This window comes from Prunus avium, chromosome 1 (assembly GCF_965620075.1).
Source record: "Prunus avium chromosome 1, drPruAviu1.hap1.1, whole genome shotgun sequence".
Taxonomy (NCBI): domain Eukaryota; kingdom Viridiplantae; phylum Streptophyta; class Magnoliopsida; order Rosales; family Rosaceae; genus Prunus; species Prunus avium.
Genome location: NC_142284.1, coordinates 22,261,670 through 22,272,694, shown reverse-complemented (window position 1 = coordinate 22,272,694; position 11,025 = coordinate 22,261,670). Strand labels below are relative to the sequence as shown.

At 49.6% G+C, this 11,025-nt stretch overlaps 1 pseudogene; it reads right to left on the bottom strand.

Moving 5' to 3' along the window:
- Positions 1-3,042: 3,042 nt before the first annotated feature.
- Positions 3,043-4,203, bottom strand: LOC148297590 (uncharacterized; annotated as a pseudogene).
- Positions 4,204-11,025: the final 6,822 nt, after the last annotated feature.

The following is an 11,025-nucleotide window of genomic DNA, read 5'->3' as shown; positions in this document are numbered from 1 at the left end:
TTTTTGAAATTGTGTGAAAACTAAGATTGGGGAATTTGTTGCATTTGGCTATCACACTACCACACTTTGAGCATATTATGTTTTGAACTTTGCCGCTTTGTGAATAATGTTTAAAATTGAGCTTTTATTGTTAAAACTTTTGAGTCATGTGCATGAGTCATTTCTCTTCAGAAAATGTTCGGAAAGATTGTTTTGAGTTCTTTTTTTTTTTGTAATATTTTTTTTTTTTGTTTTTTTTTTTTGTTTTTTTTATTTTTTTTTGTTTTGTTTTGTTTTGTTTTTGTTAATGTAATTATTTTTATTTTTTTTTGTTTTTGTTTTTTATTTTGCTTAAGAACTAACAAATCTTTTAAGTTTTCTAATTACTTTGTTTTACAGAGTCAGTAAAACGTTTGTGGGTATCGTATCTGTTAAACCCTCAGGAGACACAACTCCTCCTACTAGGGATGCCTAGAGGTTTAAAGGCTTGTTGCATACGCTCAATGCAATCGAGTTACCTACGAAAGTGGTCTAGTTAACTTCTTATTTTGTTTTATTTTTCTTCGTTTTCCTTTTGTTTTGCTTGAGGACTAGCAAAATCTAGGTTTGGGGGTATCTGATCGGTTCATAATTGTATATCATTTTGTACCCTTCTAGCTTATGATTTGGTTATGTTTTTGAGTTAAACTTGTGCTTTTAATCCTTTTTGTGTTTATCTTTCAGTTCATTGAGCTTTAGGTAATAATGATGGCTTTAGAGAGCATAATTCATGCAATTCAAGCATGTTAAGGCCTAATTTGGATGAATGGATGAAGAGCTTAAAGACAAACTCATTTTGGCTACAGCCCCCTGCCAGTCCAGTTCCGTAGGTCATATTGCAAGCTTTGTTTCAACAAATCTACATAGCTCGAATGAGGCCACATTCTTCATGAACGTTGTTCCAATTGGTGTGTACTATAACATATCCAAAATTCAGCCCCATTGGATAAATCTGGAGTCCGTTACCTAGCAAACACAGAACCATGCTCAGGATGGATTTTTGTCAGCGAGCAAAACGAGTTAGCAATTTGTTTTGGCCTTAACTTCCTCCTCCGAGCTTGGATTGGGCCAATACTTGTATGGCTGGAAAGAAGACATTCCGAACTTCAATTTCGAGTGCTTAAAGTCCTAATTTGATTAAGAGAAGCCCAAGTTGTAAGCCCTTGAAGTTGCTGGTCATGCTGACCTCAGCATGTGCTGGTTGGATGCTTGGTCATGGTGAGCTAGGTATGAGCTATCATTTCTGGTTGGAAGCTTGGTCATGGTGACATGAAGATGAGCTAGGGCTGCTGGTGGGATCTATTGGTGAAGTGCATCAACCAATTCAAGATTTTCTAATACAAGTGCATCACCCAATTTAGATTTTCTAATACAAGTGCATCAACCATTTCAGATTTTATAAAACAAGTGTTGTATGCATTAGCCATATTGAATTCAGATTTTCACTTCCCCTAGGCCTATAAATAGGGAAGTTCTCTAAGCTTGTAAACAGACCCCAAGGGGGGGAGCTCTCAAACACTTCTCTAGAGCTCCCTTCCCTTCTCTCCCTCAAATTCTCTTAGTTTCCTTTCAAGTTGTCAATTGTTGTAACAATAATGTTTTTACTAAATTTTCCTTCAAGTTTTCTTAGTTCCACTCTACTTTTCATTATGTAAATTCTTTTCTTAAGTTTTCAAGTTGAATTAGTTTCCAAGTTTCAATTATGGTTTTTGTTCTTATTCATTATGCTTATAAGTTAATATGCTAGTTTGAATGATTGATCACCATTTAGGCTTGCATGTTAGCTATCTTGGTTTGAATTAAGAGTATACACCATGCTTTAATTCGAATTGAACTATGAATAGGAAGAGTATGTATGGACATTCGACAACAGGGATTAGATACATACTTGGTTGTTTAAAATGTTCTTCTATGCTTAATGGGTTCCTAATGCTTAATTTTAGGTTAGACAACAAATGATCAAATTAGGGAATTAGGAACACAAGGTTATGACCACACACCATGGCTTAATCATACTTTAGCTAGAATCAATCCATTAATCTAATTGAACTTGGGAACTTATTTGCTTGAGTTATTTCTTTTTTTCTTGTTGTATTTATTTCCTTTCTTTTTCATTTCTGTTTTGTGTAGGGATTGGATCATTCAATCACCAATCCCTGTGGAATCGACCTCGCACTTACATACGCTAAACTACCAACGGTTCGTGCACTTGCGAGTATCACAAGTTGAGGATGCAACTGAATCCATTTTGGTGCAGCTGTATAAACACAACACGTAGCAGTTCCGAGCGCTCAATTGATCGCCCCTGATTGCCCCCGTGCCGTAGCAGGTTGGGAACTTCATGAGTAGCATGTGGGGGGACAAGTGGGCCTTTATTGCCGTGAGCGCCGTTCGGCCGACAATAACGTTGTACGCCGTAGGACAGTCCACCACAAGGAACTGGTCGTAGACCATGGTCCTTCGTGGGGCTGTGCCGAAAGAGATTGGCAGACTAACACTGCCGATTGGCTGGACCAGGTCTCCCGAAAAGCTTAGGAGAGGCGAGAGTTGCCGATTGACCTGGCTGTCATCTATCCCGAGTTCTTTGAATGCATCGGTGAAGATGACGTTTACCGAACTTCCATTGTCGATCAGGATTCGTCCGACATCGAACTCGGCAATCTCGGCTCGGATGATCATAGGGTCGTTATGTGGGTAGATGATCCCTTCCTCTTCTTCCTCGGAGAAGGTGATGGGTTCCCACCTGACTTTCGGCATCTTTGTGTGGCGGCTACTTTCAATGCCGAGGACTTGGGGGTACTGTGCCGCCCTGACATACTGCTTTATCGATCGGTTGGATGCCCCGGCCAGGGTTAGGCCTTCGTTGATCGTGCTGATCATGTTGATCTGCCGGTTGGCGTTCGGCACTGGCGCCTGTTGCGGCCTGGCTATGTACTGATCCAGTTTGCCTTCCCGAATCAACCGCTCGACGATCTTCCGCAAGCTGATGCAGTCCTCAGTGTTGTGGCTATTCTGCTGGTGGTATCAGCAGAATTTCCCTGTATCCCTGCCGTCTTGCCGACTGGGCTTTCGGAATGCTGGCTTCGGGATTATCTCATTTTCGTTCATCAGCACTGCCTCGTAGGAGGTATTGAGCAGGGTGAACACCTCTGTCCCCTGGTTATGTGCCGGTAGTGGGGATCGGTAGTTGTCCCTGCCGTACCTGCTCTTGTTTTTCTTGGAATTCCCCCTTTGGGAGCTTCCGGCGTCTTTGCGCTTGTGGCTTTCAAGGTGTTCTGCAGTTTGTGCCACTGGAGCGAACGGCGATGCCTGTGCCGTGGAGGACCGCTGTATGGGTTTGCTCTGCCGAGCCGTGGGCTCGGCCCTCGAGTTGAAGTATTCAGCTTTGGCGTGGATTGCCGCTTGTTTCATGAGTTCATCGTACGTACGCCAATTGCTGCTGTGTACCAAATACCGAAAGTGTGAGGACCGTAGGCCACTCTTGAAGGCGCCGTAGGCTGCCCTGTCATCGGTATCCGGACATCTCGAGTATTCATGGCTGAATCGTGCGACATACTCACGCAATGGTTCGTCATCTCTCTGCCGGATGGTATACAGGTCATCGGCAGAGTACAGTCTGTCTGTCTGAATCATGAAGTGGTTCAGGAAGATTTGCTTCAGCTCGTCGAAGGAATCGACCGTCTCCGGTTCCAAACGGTAGAACCAATTTAGAGCTGCTTCTGTGAGCGAGGAAGGGAACAAAAGGCACAGGCCTTCGTCGCTTAGCCCTCGGCACCCTACTGCCGATTGGAAAGAATGAAGGTGCGTCAGTGGATCCTCCACCCCTGTGTAAGGGGTTATGCGTAGGGGCTGCACGTCCCTATCCTGCCGTGAGTGCCTTATGCGCTTGGTGAAGGGTCCTGGCCGGAGCCTTCCCCAGTCCGGCTCCTGAGAGCGAGTTCGATCGTCCTCCATCTTCTATACCCTTTGAAGGAGGAGATGGATGACAGGGTCCCTGTCCGGTATCTCCTCCGCGGTTTGATGCACCGATCGCTGCTGGGACCGGATGGGGTTAACTTCAAAGAATTTCGTCGGCGTTGCCGAACGGTAGGATGATGACCGATTGGTGGAAGGAGCGTATTCTCGGTCAGACTCTGCCGTTGATTCCAGGACTTGTATCCTCCGTATTGGAGACTTCCTCCCCATGTTTCTTAGTCGGGGATCGTCCAAGCGGGCATTTATCCTGATCGGCGATTCCTGCCGTTCGGACTGCCGTTCGACTTCCCGCTCTAGCAACCTGTGTCGGCAATCGGAATAGACCTTCTTCGGCACATGGGGCTTATTTTTTGGTGCCGGGACCACCAATTGTTTAGACGGCGCAGGCGTTGCCTTTGCCACCCTCTTGCCCTTCTTCTGCCGACGGGGAGTCTGTAGGCTCTCGGAAGATCGATTAGTCTGGATGTTTTGTGTTTGCTGCTGATTGAGCAACTATTGTGTTTCGTCCACCCTGAACGAGAGGAAGTTGTTGTGTTCCTGCAACCTAGCCATGTCCTACTGAAGGGACACGACTTGGGCTAAAAGCTCCGCATTTTCAGCGGGTTGGAGCACAGGTGGATTAGCTGCCGGGGTGCATGGGGGCGGCGCTGGGCTAACCCCGCTAGGCATGCCGAACGGCATCCCCTCCTGTGGTAGGAACGTAGCTTTTGAGTTGGTCCCCATGTGTTTGGGATAAAGGGTCGATTTTATCGTTTTCCACAGACGGCGCCAAACTGTTGACGCCAAAAAGTGGTTCTCTGACTTTGAGGGTCAACTTAGTAATTTTATGCCTTCGGTATGCTTGTGGCCTCGGTAGGGAGCGTGATCTACAAAAATGAGAGAACGCTCGGTAAGACCCAAGGCACCGGTGTGGTACCGGCCGAAGGCTCTCCGATGCTTAAGTAAGTTCGGGAATAGAAAGTTCAATTGACAGATCAATAGGCTTGTATGCCGTAAGTTCTGATTACCTCTATTTTGGGATAGTTGGCCTCCTTTTATAGGTCTTGGGAGGTGTGCATTTGTTGATAATTTCGATGTGGGACTGTGGACGTCGCTTGGGAGCGTGCCACGTGTCCCAGGAGTGGGCGTTGCCCTAACGTAGTGATCGGTAGGTAGGGTGCCGAGGGCGCCTCTGATCAAACCCAGTCTCCTCCACGTGTCTTGCTCTTATTGGCCGTTTATTTTGGGTGTAAACATGCGTCAACACGTGACATCCTTCTTTTGGATGCGGTGCGGTTGTGCTCGGGCGTGCCAGCACGATCTGCCGTGCGTTGAGAGAGTGATGTGTTTGGGTGAATGTTTAAGTGGTGAGCCTGTTCGAGTTCGACTTATAATCAAACGACTGTGGCCGAGAGAGGAACTGATCTCGGCCGTCAAGTTCACGGCTTGAGCTACAAGGCCGTTTAGTGGTGGTGTTGATGGTGGATTTTGGGCGGTGCTCCGGCACTCTGCTCAGAGAGCGACGGTCGTATGATATATGGGGTGGATAAGAAAGTAACAGAGATGGTGCTCCGGCGCCTTGAAGATCAAGGGTCGTATGATATATTGATGATTGAATTTTCCTTACAATCTATCACTACTCCTAGGAAAGCAAGTAAAGGTATTGAAAGTGCATTACAAGAAGATAAATGATGTAGACTTCATCATTGATGGAGATTTCACGACCTTAGATGGAGATTTCACAACCACATCATTGATGTAGACTTCAACAGTTCGGCCAATAAGGTCGTGAAAAATAAGGTTCATAGCCCGCTGATACGTCGCATCGGCATTCTTTAGGCCGAACGGAATGACCACCCATTCGTAGGTTCCGATCGCACCTGGACATCTGAACGCCGTTTTGTGTACATCTTCCTCGGCTATAAAGATCTGGTTGTAACCAGCATGGCCGTCCATGAAAGAAAGGAGCTCGTGCTTCGCGGCCCCATCTACCAAAAGATCCGCCATTGGCATGGGATACTCGTCTTTGGGGGTCGCGAGGTTCAGGTTTCTGTAATCGGTGCAAACCCTCAAAGCCCCAGTCTTTTTCAGAACTGGTACGATGTTAGCTAACCATTCAACGTACTGGGCCGTACGGATGAAGCCGGCCTTAAGGAGCCGTTCAATTTCCTCCTTGGCGGCTGTTGGAAAGGCCTAAACCCCTCCTTGATCTTTAATTCGTGCTCGACCAAACTTCTTGGCAATCCAGGCATCTCATGGTAATCCCGAGCAAAACAATCCTTATATTCATGGAGCAGGCTGATAATCTCGGCCGCTAACTCAGGGTTCAAAAGTTGGCTTACAAAAAGAGGCCGTGGTTCGGCCTTCGTCCCTACATTTATTTCTAATAAAGGGTTCTGGACCTCAGGGTAGTCATCCTCCATCTCGGCAGGCGCTATCTCCAAGTCGTCAAAGGTCAAAGCGTCCACCTCATCTGATTCATGGAGGAACTCGATCAGGTTGATCGGTGAGTTTGGCCGTAAGGATTCCTCCGCCCAATGTTCAAACAGTCTTTCCAGCAGGTCGAAGACGGCCGCTGCTCCCTCTTCTTTAGTGGCTTTGTCTGTCATCTAGAGGCTAGTGAGGTCGATCAATACTTCACGCGCCGAATCCTGTCGAACATTCTCGGCGCCTAATTCCAGCACTTTCTGGGCCGTTGTCCTGGTTGGTCGGCCGCTTGCATCGTGGCCGGTGAGGACAACCCATCCAACGTCATCGTCGTAAATCCATGCTTGCATGGCGTTGGCGTCGAAAGGTTTCTCGTCTGTCGGGTGTATGGACACCTTCTGGCCGTCCCAAAAGAACAATAGTTGGAAGAGATGTTCAGGCCGTTGCTCTGCCCCCTTGGGGCTGAAAACTCAGACGGTAGTACCAAGACTATGTTCATGCTGACCTCCTTCGGCTCGTGCTGGTTTCCCCTATCAGCTCCATCATTAGCCATGCAGCCGTCCTTGGCGAGGGCCTTTTCCTCAACCATCCCGAGGATCCCCTCGTATTCTTCGTCGGAAATTCCTAACGTGGGGTCGTCTTCGGCCTCATGCCCAAAGAAAGGATCACCGAGGCCCTCGATCGTCGGCCTTGCCGTCCCAAAGATATCGCCTGTGGACATTTTGATCTCGGGGGGGTCCGAGACCTCAACCTTCTCCTCGAGGGCTCGTCTAGCCTTAGCCAACGCATCCCTGGCCGTCAAGTAGTCGTCCAATCGGCGTACTCGGGCCTTTTCCTCGGCCGTTAGACCAAAGATAGTGTTGGCCGGAGTCACGGTAAAATATTGGCGGAGGTATTCTAAGTCGTCCTTGCTAAAGGGGGCCTTGGCCTTCGATCTTCCCATGTTAGGTTGGTAACCTGGCATCCTTCTCGCTCTGGCCTCTCGGTTTGCCTGGTATACGGCCTTAATGGCCGATTCAGATCCTTTGGTAATGAGGAGCCCCTCTGCCTTAGTGTTCTTGAGGGCCAATTCCGTATAGGTCGGTGGCCGAGTGATCTTTGTGGAATTCCCTGAGGAAGGACAAACCGTTGGCCGAGAATGGGGGGTCCCTTCCGCGGTAAACATCGATGATACCTTCGTCTGTAGTACTGCCCGCCGGATCTCTTCACAGTCGGTTGAGAGGGCTCAGCGGCCTTCCTCTTGCTCTCCTGCAGTCTGGGTTGACCGATCTCACACTTGCATCGGTTGCAAAGCATCGGCTCTGGTTCGGTCAACGGCTCCTTTCCTTTCGACGGTCGACGGCTCTGGTTCGGCCAACGGCTCCTTCCCTATATTCAGCCCAGAGCTGGGCGTTGACCATTTTGACCACAGGTGGAGGGAACGGCTTGGAGTCAACCTGCATGGCGGCCTTTTCCGGGAATTGGAGCTTCTTTTCGTCTATCAACTTCTGGATGACGTCTCGCAGGACAACACAGTTGTTGGTGTTGTGAGACCAAGAACTGTGGTACTTGCAGAACGTCTTCCCTTCGAGCTCGTCGGGTTTCGGAATTTTGTGACCGAAGGACAATTTGACCTTTTTCTCGTTCAATAGTAGGTCGAAGATAGCCTCGGCCCTTGTCAAATCAAAAGTGTAGGCCTTCGTTTCTTCGTGCGACTATTGTCGGCCTTGACAAGTCCTTTGCAGACGAATGGCTTGTCTATGCTGACTTCAGCTGAGCTTATCTCGATCTCCTCACTCTCGGCCTTCACAAAGCCGTCTGCTTTGGCGTAATCGACAATGGGATTCCTGTAGTAAGTCCCTTTCGAAGCCGTCTTCTTCTGCATTTCTTCCTTTAACAAGGATGCGTATCTGTCCACCTTGTTGATCAAGTCATGCATGTCCCGGAATTCGATTCCCTGGAATTTTTTCCGGTATTCGAACTCCAACCCTTCTTCGGCCATTTTGACAAATTCCCTCTCTGGTAGGTTTGTTCGGCACCAGTTCCTGCATGTTTTAAACCGCTGCAGGTAGTCGCGAGGTGATTCGGCTGACGTCTGGCTCATCCTTGCCAGCTCGGCGACCGTTATCTCTCGGTTGGTCAGATAGAAATGTTCGTGGAATATTCTTTCCATGTCAGACCAATCCCTCACCATGAGAACGCCGCGCCGGTCAGAGAGTGAACAAATAAACAGAGCTTTTGGGCGTCCGAATCGGCCTTTCCACACTGGGCCGTGAAACGGCCTATGTGTTCAATGGAGGAGTTCTGCCCATCCCCGGAGAACAGCATGAATTCTGGCAACCGATAGTTTCGGGGGAGAGGGATTCGGTCAATCTCCGACGGGTACAGCTTTGTATACCTTGGCGCTTTCGGCCGCCTCTGAGCCAAGCCGTCCTCAATCATTCGCCGGACGTCTTCAAATCGAAGCCCTTGGGGGGGCGTTTCCTGTTGGGCCACGAATGGCCGCGGGACCTGTTGCGCGTCGCTCTGTGGCCTTACTTGCTGGGCCACTTGAATAAGGGGCTTGTTTGTGCCTAATAAATCACGCAGCGTTTCGCCAGGGTGCTTCGCCTTCCTAAAGACAAAAGAAGAAATGCTAAGGCATGATCATCTCGGCCTCAAGCGCGAGAGAATCGAGCCTTACGGCGAAAGCAGCAGCCTCGGCGTCTCGGCCCACACCCAAGCATCAGGCTGCGACCATCATTCTTTGCCACCGACAAACAGCTGGGGGCAGTCCCAGCCCACGTGGGCGAATTCTGGACCGCTCCATGCTTTGGCCGTATCACTAGGGCACGGCAGCTTCGCGCGTCCTGCGATCCACCCACTCGGCCCAGTTCATACTGCGGCCGTCCACACCCATCCTGGCCCAAGCAACGCGATCGCTGTATCATCACAACAGTACGGTCAGGGTAGTCTCACCACCTTTGTAGGCGTCGTCGTGTCCGTTGGGCTCTCACCTTCACTATGGGTCAGCCATTCCAGCAACAGCGCATACGCAGCTCATCTGGCGTCAACCAGCTCGGTCATCCCGGTCGAGCCCCTTGTTCAGATGGCCCAGCAGATAAGGCCTCAGAACGAGGTGCTACAGGTCACACGGCCGTATGCAGCCCAACAGGAGGCACCACCTCAAGGGATCCGGTTCGAAGACGTCCGGCGGATGATCGAAGACGGCCTAGCTCAGAGGCGGCCGGACGTGCCAAGATATACGAGATCGTACCCGCCAGAAATTGACCGGATCCCCCTCCCCCGGAACTATCGATTGCCAGAGTTCATGCTTTTTTCTGGGGATGGGCAGACCTCCTCCATTGAACACGTAGGCCGTTTCACGGCCCAGTGTGGAGAGGCCGATTCGGACGCCCAGAGGCTCCGTCTATTTGTTCATTCTTTGACCGGCGCGGCGTTCTCATGGTTCATAAACCTTCCGCCGAACTCAATAAGGGATTGGTCTGATATGGAAAGGGTATTCCACGAACATTTCTATCAGACCAACCGAGAAATAACGGTCGCTGAGTTGGCAAGGATGAGCTAGGCGTCGGACGAATCACCTCACGATTACCTACAGCGGTTCAAAACATGTAGGAATTGGTGCCGCACGAACCTACCAGAGAGGGAGTTCGTCAAGATGGCCGAGGAAGGATTGGAATTCGAATACCGGAAGAAATTCCAGGGAATCGAATTCCGGGACATGCATGACTTAACCAACAAGGTGGACAGGTATGCGTCCTTGTTGAAAGAGGAGATGCAGAAGAAGACGGCCTCAAAAGGGACCTACTACAGGAACCCCATCGTCAGCTACGCCGAATCAACATAGATAAACGAAGGCCTACACTTTTGATTTAACAAGGGTCGAGGCTATCTTTGACCTGCTATTGGCCGAGAAAAAGGTAAAATTGTCCTTCGGCCATAAAATTCCGAAGCCCGAAGAACTCAAAGGGAAAACGTTTTGCAAATACCACAGTTCTTGGTCTCACAACACCAACAATTGCGTTGTCTTGCGAGACGTTATCCAGAAATTAATAGACGAGAAGAGTCTCCAGTTTCAGGAGAAAGCGGCCATGCAGGTCGACTCCAAGCCGTTCCTTCCACCTGTCGTCAACATGGTCGACGCCCAACTCCCGGCCGGGTATAGGGGAGTTCGTCGGTCGACAAAAGGGAAGGAGCCTTTGGCCGAACTTGAGCATACCCTTTGCGAACGATGCAAGTGTGAGATCGGTCAGCCCAAGCCGCAGGAGAACAAGAGGAAGGCCGCCGAGCCATCTCAAACGACCGTGAAGAGATTCGGAGATCAGTACGGCCGACGGCCGACCGGCAGAGCTGTTTTCAGCCGACTAGGGCCACAAACCCCCAGCGCCTCGGTCAGCCACGAAAAAGAGGCCGCCCCTAGATCGATAAAAACTTTCAAACCACCGGTCATAAAGGATGACCGTTGGTACCATGCACGGCCTGGGGGCAGGGCCGAACCACTGACGAAAACCCAGCTGAGGAGAATGCAGAGACAGGTTCAGCAGGCCAGAATGCAGACAACCGAGGCCGAGGGCTTCAAACGCCAAAAGAAAGTGGCGACTGCCGACGGGCCGTCATCCAAACCGATTGTCTCCCCGGCGGTAA